This window comes from Staurois parvus, unplaced genomic scaffold (assembly GCF_062004578.1).
Source record: "Staurois parvus isolate SC_StPar_1 unplaced genomic scaffold, SC_StPar_1.0 ptg000746l, whole genome shotgun sequence".
In the NCBI taxonomy this organism is placed as follows: Eukaryota; Metazoa; Chordata; class Amphibia; order Anura; family Ranidae; genus Staurois; species Staurois parvus.
Window position 1 is genome coordinate 4,189,179 of NW_028318542.1, and position 11,563 is coordinate 4,200,741.

Genomic DNA, 11,563 nt, shown 5'->3' on the forward strand with positions numbered 1-11,563 from the left:
TGTGTTCATAGGGTTGTCACCTCATCCCTTTAAAACCGAACAAACACAGGTTCTGAGGCTAATTTAATGCAGATAATGCAGGCCATATATGGTTCGCATTACAAACTATTTTTAGTCCGAAAATCAAAAACGTAGTTTGCTCGGTAATCCGATGGTGCCATCAATGATTTTGAAAATCGGCCGACCAAGTCATAGAGTTCACCCCATATAACAGGCAAAACTTCTGTTCCTTCCAGGTCACGGCTCATGCGCATATTCATTTCAGAAAAACGATCGTACGATTTGACCATCAAATCAAAAATCGGTCGTTTTTCATGAATTTTCCAACATGCCCGATCACCGAAAAGGGGAGGAACCACGAAAATTGGCTGGTGCCATTGAGTCACTAACAGAGCGAAAATCGGCCGATTATTCTTAGGTCTGATTTTCAAACAAAAAATCGGTTGAATTTCGACCCATGTATGGCTGGCCTAAGGCACTAAGTGAGTTTAATGACCACCTTAATCAGCCACAGGACCTGTGTAATGGCTGTGTTCGGTTTTAAAAGGATGAGGTGGCAACCCTATGTGTACACCACTTTCAACATCCATTTCAGACTTTCCAAATTAAATTTCCCAAGGGACAAACTAAATTTTTCTTGTACCAACGATTTTTGTGTACATGTACTGTATACTGTTTTCGTACAAGAAAAGTCAGATACAAAAGACAGCGCATCATCAGAAACCATAAGCAATCTACACTACAACGTTTCTATGTAAAAAAAAAACAAAAAAAAACCGCCTGTCTAAAAATTTTTGTAGAATTAGCACCATCCTCGGGTTCGACTTGCTGTGAAACATTGAGGAAAACCAGGCGATCATTTGCCCAATTTTCTTACAGTATGTATCCAGCTTTAGCCTCTGTTTGATCTGCAATTGCCATAGTGCTGCACATGTCACCAGTCATGACACCAGCCATTTGATGGTTTGACAGTTCGATTAAGAGCACAAGCAAATGTGACAACCTTCCCAAAATGCCGGGAATGTAGCTGCTTTTTTGAAACTGGGTTTAGTTCTGTTTTAAATATTTAGCAATCACCAGAAGCCATGTCCAGATTGGAAATTCCCCTCTATTCCTGTACTAGTGACCACCAGATTTGGAAATGTCTTTCATTCTTGGTGATTACCATCACCAAGACAAGTGGCGGTGACATGGGATGGTGACAAAGACAGCAATAATAACCTGACAAAGGTTCTAATCCTTCTCCACTCCATCCAAAACTAACAAAAACATTTTGCCTTCAGTTATACTTTGTCTCATGTATCCCCATATCTTAAATGAATGGTTACCTCTTGCAGCCAGCTTGACTTTTTTCATATTCTAACTTGCCTCGCAGGAAGTATACTTATGTCTCTGGTAAGTTTTTTTTTTTTTCCGTTCAACAAAAATAGACTGAGGAGGTCTCTGTACTAAATATGCAATGTTAGTACAGTGATCTCCTGCTGTGCTCGTTCGACAGAAGTGAGATTGGTTTCTGTTAGACAAGGACATATACATACAAGCCGAATGTTACATAGTTAGTCTGGTTGAAAAAAGACAAAAGTCCATCCAGTTCAACCATAGACAAAAAAAAAAAGTTATAATCCTATACCCACAGATGATCCAGAGGAAGGCAAAAAACCCAGCAAACCATGATCCAATTTGCTCCTGCAGGGAAAAAAATTCCTTTCTGATCTCCCGAGAGGCAATCGGATATTCCCTGGATCAACTTCACCTATAAATGTTATATCCAGTTATATTCTGTGTATCTAAGAAAGAATCCAGGACTTTTTTTTTTTTTTTTAAAGCAATCCACTGAGCTGGCCAGAACCAACTCTTGAGGGAGTCTATTCCACATTTTCACAGCTCTCACTGTGAAGAAACCTTTCCGTGTTTGGAGATTTAATTTCTTTTCCTCCAGATGTAAAGAGTGCCCCCTTGTCCTCTGTGATGACCTCAGTGTGAATAACTACACCGAATTCACTATATTATTATACAGGATTTATATAGCACCAACAGTTTGTTCAGCGCTTTACAATATAACGGGAGACAATACAGTTCAATACAAGAGGGTTAGGAGGGCCTGATCCTCGGAGCTTACAATCTAGATGAACCACTGATGTATTATACATGGTGATCATATCCCCCCTTATGTATTATACATGGAGATCATATCCCCCCTTATGTATTATACATGGAGATCATATCCCCCCTTATGTATTATACATGGAGATCATATCCCCCCTTATGTATTATACATGGAGATCATATCCCCCCTTATGTATTATACATGGTGATCATATCCCCCCCTTATATATTATACATGGAGATCATATCCCCCTTATGTATTATACATGGAGATCATATCCCCCCCTTATGTATTATACATGAAGATCATATCCCCCCTTATGTATTATACATGGAGATCATATCCCCCCTTATGTATTATACATGGAGATCATATCCCCCCTTATGTATTATACATGGAGATCATATCCCCCCTTATGTATTATACATGGTGATCATATCCCCCTTATGTATTATACATGGTGATCATATCCCCCTTATGTATTATACATGGTGATCATATCCCCCCCTTATGTATTATACATGGAGATCATATCCCCCCTTATGTATTATACATGGAGATCATATCCCCCCTTATGTATTATACATGGAGATCATATCCCCCCTTATGTATTATACATGGAGATCACATCCCCCCCTTATGTATTATACATGGAGATCATATCCCCCTTATGTATTATACACGGTGATCATATCCCCCCTTATGTATTATACACGGAGATCATATCCCCCCTTATGTATTATACATGGAGATCACATCCCCCCCTTATGTATTATACATGGAGATCATATCCCCCTTATGTATTATACACGGTGATCATATCCCCCCTTATGTATTATACACGGAGATCATATCCCCCCTTAATCTTCTCTTCTCAAGAGAGGAGCCGGTTCCTACTGCACTGTCTGATTTCTGATATTTGGCCCATGTGTATGGGGCTATAGAATCAGGTTGTTATGAGCAACAAAATGTGTTTTTGTTCTAGAGACTTTGATCCATTGGCCATTGCACTTGAATCCTTCATCAGAAATATCCTCTGAGTGGTCTGAACACCCCTCGTGCCTTAGTAGACACTAGCCCAAAGCAGAATTGATCTAAGTCATCAGCTGTCATAGGTTTCAGTGCCAATCTTGCTACCATGTGCTTGTAAGGCTGCACATATCCAAGTGCCTAACCCCCGGTTCACATATACGTGGCTGTGCAGGCCGTGTTTTGCGCGGGTACGAGAGCCCATTCATTTGAATGGACTCCCGAGCCCCGGGACACGCAGGGAAGAAGTCCCTGCACTTCTTCTAAAAATGCAGCCCACACAGGAACTGAGGTTCCCAGTACAGTTGCGTTTTCCAGTGCAGGCGGCGTGCCATTAGAACTAATGGCACCTGCCCACAGGTCTGCATTCCTCTGTGTGGGTGCATGGATTTTTGTGCGGATCCGCAGCAGCACCACCCGCACAGATGTGAACCTAGCCTCAGTCTACACAGAATGTATACCTGGACACATGGGTTTAATAACTAAACTGGATCACTCGGAATCTCCTGCACTTCTGCATAGAAACCAATCAGCTTCCAGGTTTTACTGCTAAAGCTTAATTGAACGAGCCGACGTTAGATGCTGATTGGTTCCCATGCCCAGCTGCACCAGATTCTGGGTGAACCAGCGTTAGTAAATAAACCCCACCATGTTCCATTTGTGAACATTTTCTACATGGTTCAAGTAAAAGTGGAATTCTCCCAATAAATGGATAAACTATTTCCTATCCAGCCATGTGTTGTCGGGTGCAGTGAGGGCTGTATCTTGTAGAAATTGGGCCTTTAATTGCCTTTATGGGATGATGAGCAGTCGGTGGGTTGTACAGCGAAGCTCCAGAACATCTGAAAATAAATGATCTGCTGCTGATGTAGCCCAGTACTGTCCAGCGGTGTGATCATGGAATGAGGTTGTTGGCTGCCATTGATGATCTCATTGGAAAAGTTTCAGTTGCTTGGTTATCATTAGTTTTAATATATCTGAGGTCAGTGACCTACATACAAGCATGCAGCCAGCAAAATAAAAAAACGTATAATTTGCATTATTATTATACAGGATTTATATAGCGCCAACAGTTTGCACAGCGCTTTACAATAGAAAGGGAGACCATACAGTTACAACACAATTTGGTACACGAGGAATCAGATGGATCTGCTCGTTGGAGCTTACAATCTAGGACATGGGTATCAAACTGTCGGCCAGATGTTGCCAAACTACAAGTCCCATGAGGCATTGCAAGATTGACAGTTACAAGCATGACTCCCAAAGGCAGAGGTATGATGGGCCGCCAGTTTGACACCCCTGATCTAGGAGATACTTGTTTCCGGGTAAAGCTGGCCATACATTATACAATTTTCTTCAATCTCCTTTAGGCTAGGTTCACACCTATGCAGGTTGCGTTTGACCTGTTTCTGCATCGTGGTTTGTGCTGCGATTTTTTTTTTTCAGCTTTTAAAATTTTTCTTGTTGCTAGGCAGATGCAAAACGCATTAAAAAAATGTAGCAAAAACACACTGCATGCTTTTCTGCAGCATTTCCATTGAAGTCTATACAACCAAAAACACAACTTTTTGCCTTCAAAATAGTCCCTGACCCTTTCCAAACACTGCACCGGGTGAAAACGTGGAGATGTGAACGTGTCCCATAGGAAGTCATGTTAAATGGACTGTACTACGTTTCTGCAAAACACTGCAGAAAACACTTACTGTAGGTGTGAGCCTAGAGTAAGATTTACCTTCAGCTATGTAGTGCAAGGACCTGCCTGAATACATACAAATTAAAAGTGATTAGGTTTGACCTCATACTGTATGTATGTATTCTATAGAAGAAAATTGTATAATGTATGGGCAGCCTACGATTTCTGATAGCAAATTAGATATGCGTGACAGCCAAGCTGCTATAATTTTCAGAGAGGGTGGACAATAGCGGCAACACACAGTCTATTCAGGACAGGTTCACTTTACCTCCTTGGCGCTGACAGTACACAAATATGTGGTCTCTCGGCTGCTGGGCCTTGACACTGAGAGGTCGCATATCTGCATACCCAATGTAAACAAACGTGCTGACAGTGCGCTCCCAGCACATTTTCTGCCGTCTCACGGAAAGGTCCCGATCTCTACTTGTGATCAGGAGCTTTCCAATCATGTGACCGTTGTGACAGCCAATCGTGGCAGTTACATGACCCTAAACCCCGCCGTGCCACAAATCCCTTAAAGGGTCAGGAGGCATCGGCGCCAAGGAGTTAAAGCGGAGTTCCACTCACCATGTCAAAAAACAAAAACTAGCTGCTGACTTTTAAAAAACAGCCACTTACCTGTCCCTCAGTCCCGTGGTGTGTCCCCCGCAGCTCGTTTCACCGGCCGTCCTGTATTCCAGGAGGCCGGCATCTTCAGTGTGGGTACCCGGCTGTAATAGCTTGTGGCTTCACAGCCGGGTGCCCACTGCACATGCGTGAGTAGCGCTGCGCTTCATGAATGGTCCTGTAGTCTTCTGGGACCTCTCCCAAAAGACTACAAGGAGGGAGGACACCTTCTGCTTCCGATCGCATAGGCAATTGGACCGGAAGTGGGAGCGGGTACTTGTCAAATTCAGGTACCCACTCCCCAAAGGTGCCAATCCTTAATGGGGAGCAGTCCTTAAAGCAGAACTTCCCCTTTTGGGTGGAGCTTCGCTTTAAGATTTTCTCCATGCACAGACTACAAATGCTCGGCCTGTGTGTGGCCCTTTGTGTCCAGATTTGTAGAGCCCTAATCATGCTGATCTAGGACAAGACTGCTCAACATTGCCCTTTTCTATAAAGCAGTATGATGGACATGGTTAAATCTGCTGTTTCCTCTCACGGTTGGCTATTTTTTGTTCCTTTTTAGTAAAACAAAGAAAACCTTATTTTTACACTATTTTTGTTAAGAATTTGGAATATCTATTTCTTTTCTAATAAACAAGACCTTTAAAAGGACACTACAAGTGCTACGTGTGCTGGATATTATTTTTAGATGTGATATGTGTTTTTATCAGGTGGACCTGTCTTCAGCAATCAATGCTGTTGATGAGATCATTGTGGCTTACAGTAAGGCTAGCCATACACTTTTAGATTTCTCTCCTTGAACCCTGTGGGCGTAACAAGAGAGATTACTCAATTTCCCTATCCACAATAAATGGATGGAGGAATCCCTCCCGGCTCTTGTATTATGACACTTACAGCACCTTTAGCTGTCTGAGTACCCAAACATGACTACATCTCATTGGATGCAGTAACTATTTGGCCAACAATTTTCCACCCAGTTTTCGCTAACTGGGCCATCCAAAGATCAAATGTAGGTTGATCTGGCTGAAATACGAGTCGTGAATGGCCAGCCTAACATCATTAGAGGATATTGCAGGCAACACTTAGCCTGGGTTCGCACTGATGCAGTGCGGAATTTGCATCGGTTTCCGTGCAAATTCCGCACTGCATCATAATTGCACCCCATTCATGCGAACCGCTGTGGGTGTGTAAGTTAACAACACCCCGAAATTGGTTCGCAATACGCAATGCGATGTGCAGAATCGGATTGAATGGGTGTGAATACCCATGCGATTCAATTCTAGTGCGGGCAAAAAAAGGGTCCTGCATGTTTTTGGTGCGGATGCGGTGCAATTTGAGCCATACAAAATGTATGGCTCAAATCGCACCGCACAAAATTTGCATGTGATTTGCACAGGAATGTGGTGCGGTTTCTGTGCGAATCACATGCGATATGCCGCACCGCAGAAGTGTGAACCCGGGCGTAAATGTGTTCAAGGAGCTGTGTTGGGAAGGAAGATTATTCATTTTGGTTGGCACCTCAACACACTAATCCAATCGTGGGCAGCGCACCTAAAATACAACGTACAGCATATTTGTTGTGTGTGTGTGTCAAACAGAATGGTGCCTGTTTGTCTTTGGCTGTGTTAGTGGACTGCCATGCACTGCCGATGTGTGAGTGTGAGTGGGCCCTAACACTAATCAACAACATGTGCTGTCAACTGTCATTCTCTGAGTATTAGCCCCCACTCACACTGACAATTCAAGTCACATGACAAGTTGCACCCTATGATCAGCAATGGAACCGTTCTAATCAGTGCTATTTTGACAAAGTCAGAGTCACACGGATTTAAAAAGTAGTTCCTGCACTACTCTTGCTGATTTCTGATGTGACTTGGATTGACAACTGTGCATGAAGTTGCACAAATGTCTTACAAGTCGCACAGACATCGCATTCAGTCATATTCAGTGTGAACCGGGGCTTAACGTGATAAGAAGATCAAATTTTATTTTAGAGAAATAAACAAAACAAGGATTTTTCACACAGCAGGCCTAATCCTTCTCTTCCGTGGTCTCCTGCTGGCGCTCCTGCCTCCTCCCTCGTGCCAAGTACTCCCATATCAAACCTCTTGCTATAGAGACACTGGTGCGGGCTTGCTGCTAAGCTGCGCTTTGTGTGTCTACTGACAGCAGAGTGCGGCTCGGCCCTGTCCCCCACTCCCTCCATACTGGCTGTGACTGAAAACAGAGGGAGGCAATGATTCCCACTGCCGCAGAAAGTTTTTTACATGAATGCAGAGAATACACTAAAGTAGAAACTTTTATCCTTTAGAACCACTTGAAGTTGGCAGCATACAGTTGCAAGAAAAAGTATGTGAACCCCTTGGGATTACGTGGAGTTTTGCATGAATTGGGCATAAAATGTGCTCTGAACGTCATCTAAGTCACAACAATAGAAGAACACAGTCTGCTGAACATAATACTACACAAACATTAGATGTTGCCATGGTTTAATTGCACATAACATGTAAACATTCACAGTGCAGGGAGGAAAAAGTATGTGAACCTTTGGACTTAATAACTGGTTGACCCTCCTTTGGCAGCAATAACCTCAACCAAACGTTTCCTGTAGTTGCAGATCAGACCTGCACAACGATCTGGAGTCATTTTGGACCACTCCTCTTCACAAAACTGTTTCAGTGTAGCAATATACTTGGGATGTCTGGTGTGAATCGCTCTCTTAAGGTCATGCCACAGCATTTCAATCGGGTTGAGGTCAGGACTCTGACTGGGCCACTCCAGAAGGCGTATTCTGTGCTGTTGCAGCCATTGTTTTGTTGAATTACTTGTACGCTTTGGGTCATTGTCCTGTTGCATCACCCATCCTCTGCGGAGCTTCAGTTGGCGGACAGATGGTCGTACGTTTTCCTGCAAAATATAAATCCTGATAAACTCTGGAATTCATTTTCCCATCAATGACAACAATCCGTCCAGGCCCTGAGGCAGCAAAGCAGCCCCAAACCGTGATGCTCCCTCCGCCATGTTTTACAGTGGGGATGAGGTTTTGATGTTGGTGTGCTGTGCCTTTTTTTCTCCACACATAGTGTTGTGAGTTCTTTCCAAACAACTCAATCTTGGTTTCATCTGTCCACAGTATATTTTGCCAGTAGTGCTGTGGAACATCCAGGTGCTCTTTTGCAAACTTCAAACGTGCTGCAATATTCTTTTTGGACAGCAATGGCTTCCTCCGTGGTGTCCTCCCATGTACTCCATTCTTGTTTAATGTTTTCCTTATTGTAGATGTGTCAACAAAAATGTTAGCATGTGCCAGAGATTTCTGTAGGTCTTTAGCTGACACTCTGGGATTCTTCTTTACCTCATGCAGCATTCTGCGCTGTGCTCTTGTAGTCATTTTTACAGGACGACCACGCCTAGGGAGAGTAGCAACAGTGCTAAACTTTCTCCATTTGTAGACAGTCTGTCTTACCGTGGACACATGAACATCAAGGCTTTTGGAGATACTTTTGTAACCCTCTCCAGCTTCATGCAAGTCAACAATTCTTGATTATGCCCAATTCATGCAAAACTCCACGTAATCCCAAGGGGTTCACATACTTTTTCTTGCAACTGTATGTGAAAAAATATAATCTGACTTGCTGGCATAACCCTCTTTTTAAAATCGAGAATACACGCAGTATATAATCAATAGATAATACAAAAAAATATAGGAAAACAGTTATTAAAGTACCTGTGGGCAGAATAAGTAAGTAAAAAAATAAGTACGATAACGGGGGCTATTAGGACACATGTACACGGGGCGTTTGGAAAACTCTTCTGAACGATGGAAACTGACTGCTGGAAAACGTAGGTTAAAAACGTCAGTTTAGCGGCGTTTATGCGCGTTTGTGTTTAGAAGCGTTTTTAAAAGATAACCTCAGGAGACCTCCCAAAATGCCCAGAATGCACTGAAAAATAGTAAATAATTAACTATTTCAGACATTTTGAGAGGAATAGAGAGAGCAGAAGCAGAGAGAGCAGTATGTGTTGAGATGACCTGTCTTTTCTGGTTGTATTCACTATGGATCCCATCATGAGCAATGTGGTGCGTTCTACCATTTTTTTCTTGGAAACTGGAACTGACTGCGCTGGTGTATTAGATCCATTTGAATACATGGAAAACGTTTTGCATGCATTTCTGATGATGAAAAAAGGCTCTGGACAGCATTTGAATATGGAACAGTTAAAAAACGCTTCTAAACGCAAACGCTTATAAACGCGGTTAACCTCATTTACACGCGTTTTGAAACACCAGTAAAATCTACTCCTGAATGCAAGTTTGGTGCGTTCAAAAAAAACGACTGTAAACTCAACTGCCTGTAAACGACTGTGTGTAAATGGACACATAGGAAAACATTAGGGAGAGTTCAGGGGCTGCTGAAAAAAAAACAGTGAACATCTCCTAAACGTCAGATTATCAGCTGCAATGTACATGAGCCCTTATGGTCATGGGTGTTGGATGGGGCAGAGCGCCACATGTATGCTGTCATAAATAGGCTCCAGGAAAAAGTAAATGACTATTCTGATGCAGTCTGCCACTAGCAATAATATAGCAGGGTGGGGGTATAGCAGGGGCGGACTGACAACTCATGGGGCCCCCGGGCAATAGGGGATCAGGGGGCCCCTGTGTCCTTGCCCAAACTCAAAAAAGCCTATGAAAAAGGTACCAGGGGCATCTCATGGGGCCCCCTACTGACCCTGGACCCTCGGGCAGTGCCCAAGTTTCCAAATGGTCAGTCCGCCCCTGGGGTGTAGTCAATAAAGACCTCACTTGAAGTGCATGGTCTGCATCTTTTGAACTCTATGTACTGCAATAGTAAAATTGTTCTTGTGTTCTGCTGCCCCCTAATGCTCGTTTTGCAGAATGCATGCCCTATTCAATTCTTTCATTGTTCAAAGACAAATGCCTATAAATGAGACAATCTCAGGAACAGTGTGGTGTCAGAGAACTTTAGGTTCAATAAGGGGGCATAGACGTGCCATAGACTGATGAGTAATATGAATACGTATACAAAAATATATAAACATAAATACAATACAGCAAAGATTAGTGCAACCATTTGACAAACAGATTTTGTATTCCAAAGACAAGGTGATAATAGCTGTGTTTGGAAGGAAGATTATTTTACCAACAATATAGAAAGGGATTCTTTACAGTAAGAGCTGTAAATTTCCATGCCGTATGAGCCAGTAATGGCAAAATCAATGCTGTAAACTAAAAATAGACTGAAAGCTTTTAAAGTTACTAAACCCACAACAGTAAAATCAGTCTGTATATGTAGTAAAGCATGCTTGTTATACTCACTGTGGAACCTAAGGGGTTAATCCTTTGTGTTATGTAAAAGGGGTGTTTGATCCTCCCCTTCTTCCACAGTCCCCAATCCATTTGCTGATAGTACAGGGCCCTAGGAGACACTCTGTGAATGCAGGGTCTGGGGAGACCAGATATAGTGAATGCAGGGTCCGGGGAGACTGGATATAGTAAATGCAGGGTCCGGGGAGACCAGATATAGTGAATGCAGGGTACGGGAGACCAGATATAGTTAATGCAGGGTCCGGGGAGACCAGATATAGTGAATGCATGGTCCGCGGAGACCAGATATAGTGAATGCAGGGTTCCGGGAGAGCGGATATAGTGAATGCAGGGTCCAGGGAGACCAGATATAGTGAATGCAGGGTCCGGGGAGACCAGATATAGTGAATGCAGGGTCCGGGGAGACCAGATATAGTGAATGCAGGGTCCTGGTAGACCGAATATAGTGAATGCAGGGTTCGGGAAGAACAGATATAGTGAATGCAGGGTCCTGAGAGATCGGATATAGTGAATGCAGGGTCCGGGGAGACCGGATATAGTTAATGCAGGGTCCGGGGAGACCAGATATAGTGAATGCAGGGTCCGGGGAGACCAGATATAGTGAATGCAGGGTCCTGAGAGATCGGATATAGTGAATGCAGGGTCCGGGGAGAACGGATATAGTCAATGCAGGGTCCGGGGAGACCGGATATAGTGAATGCGGGGTCCGGGGAGACCAGATATAGTGAATGCAGGGTCCGGTGAGACCGGATATAGTGAATGCAGGGTCTGGGGT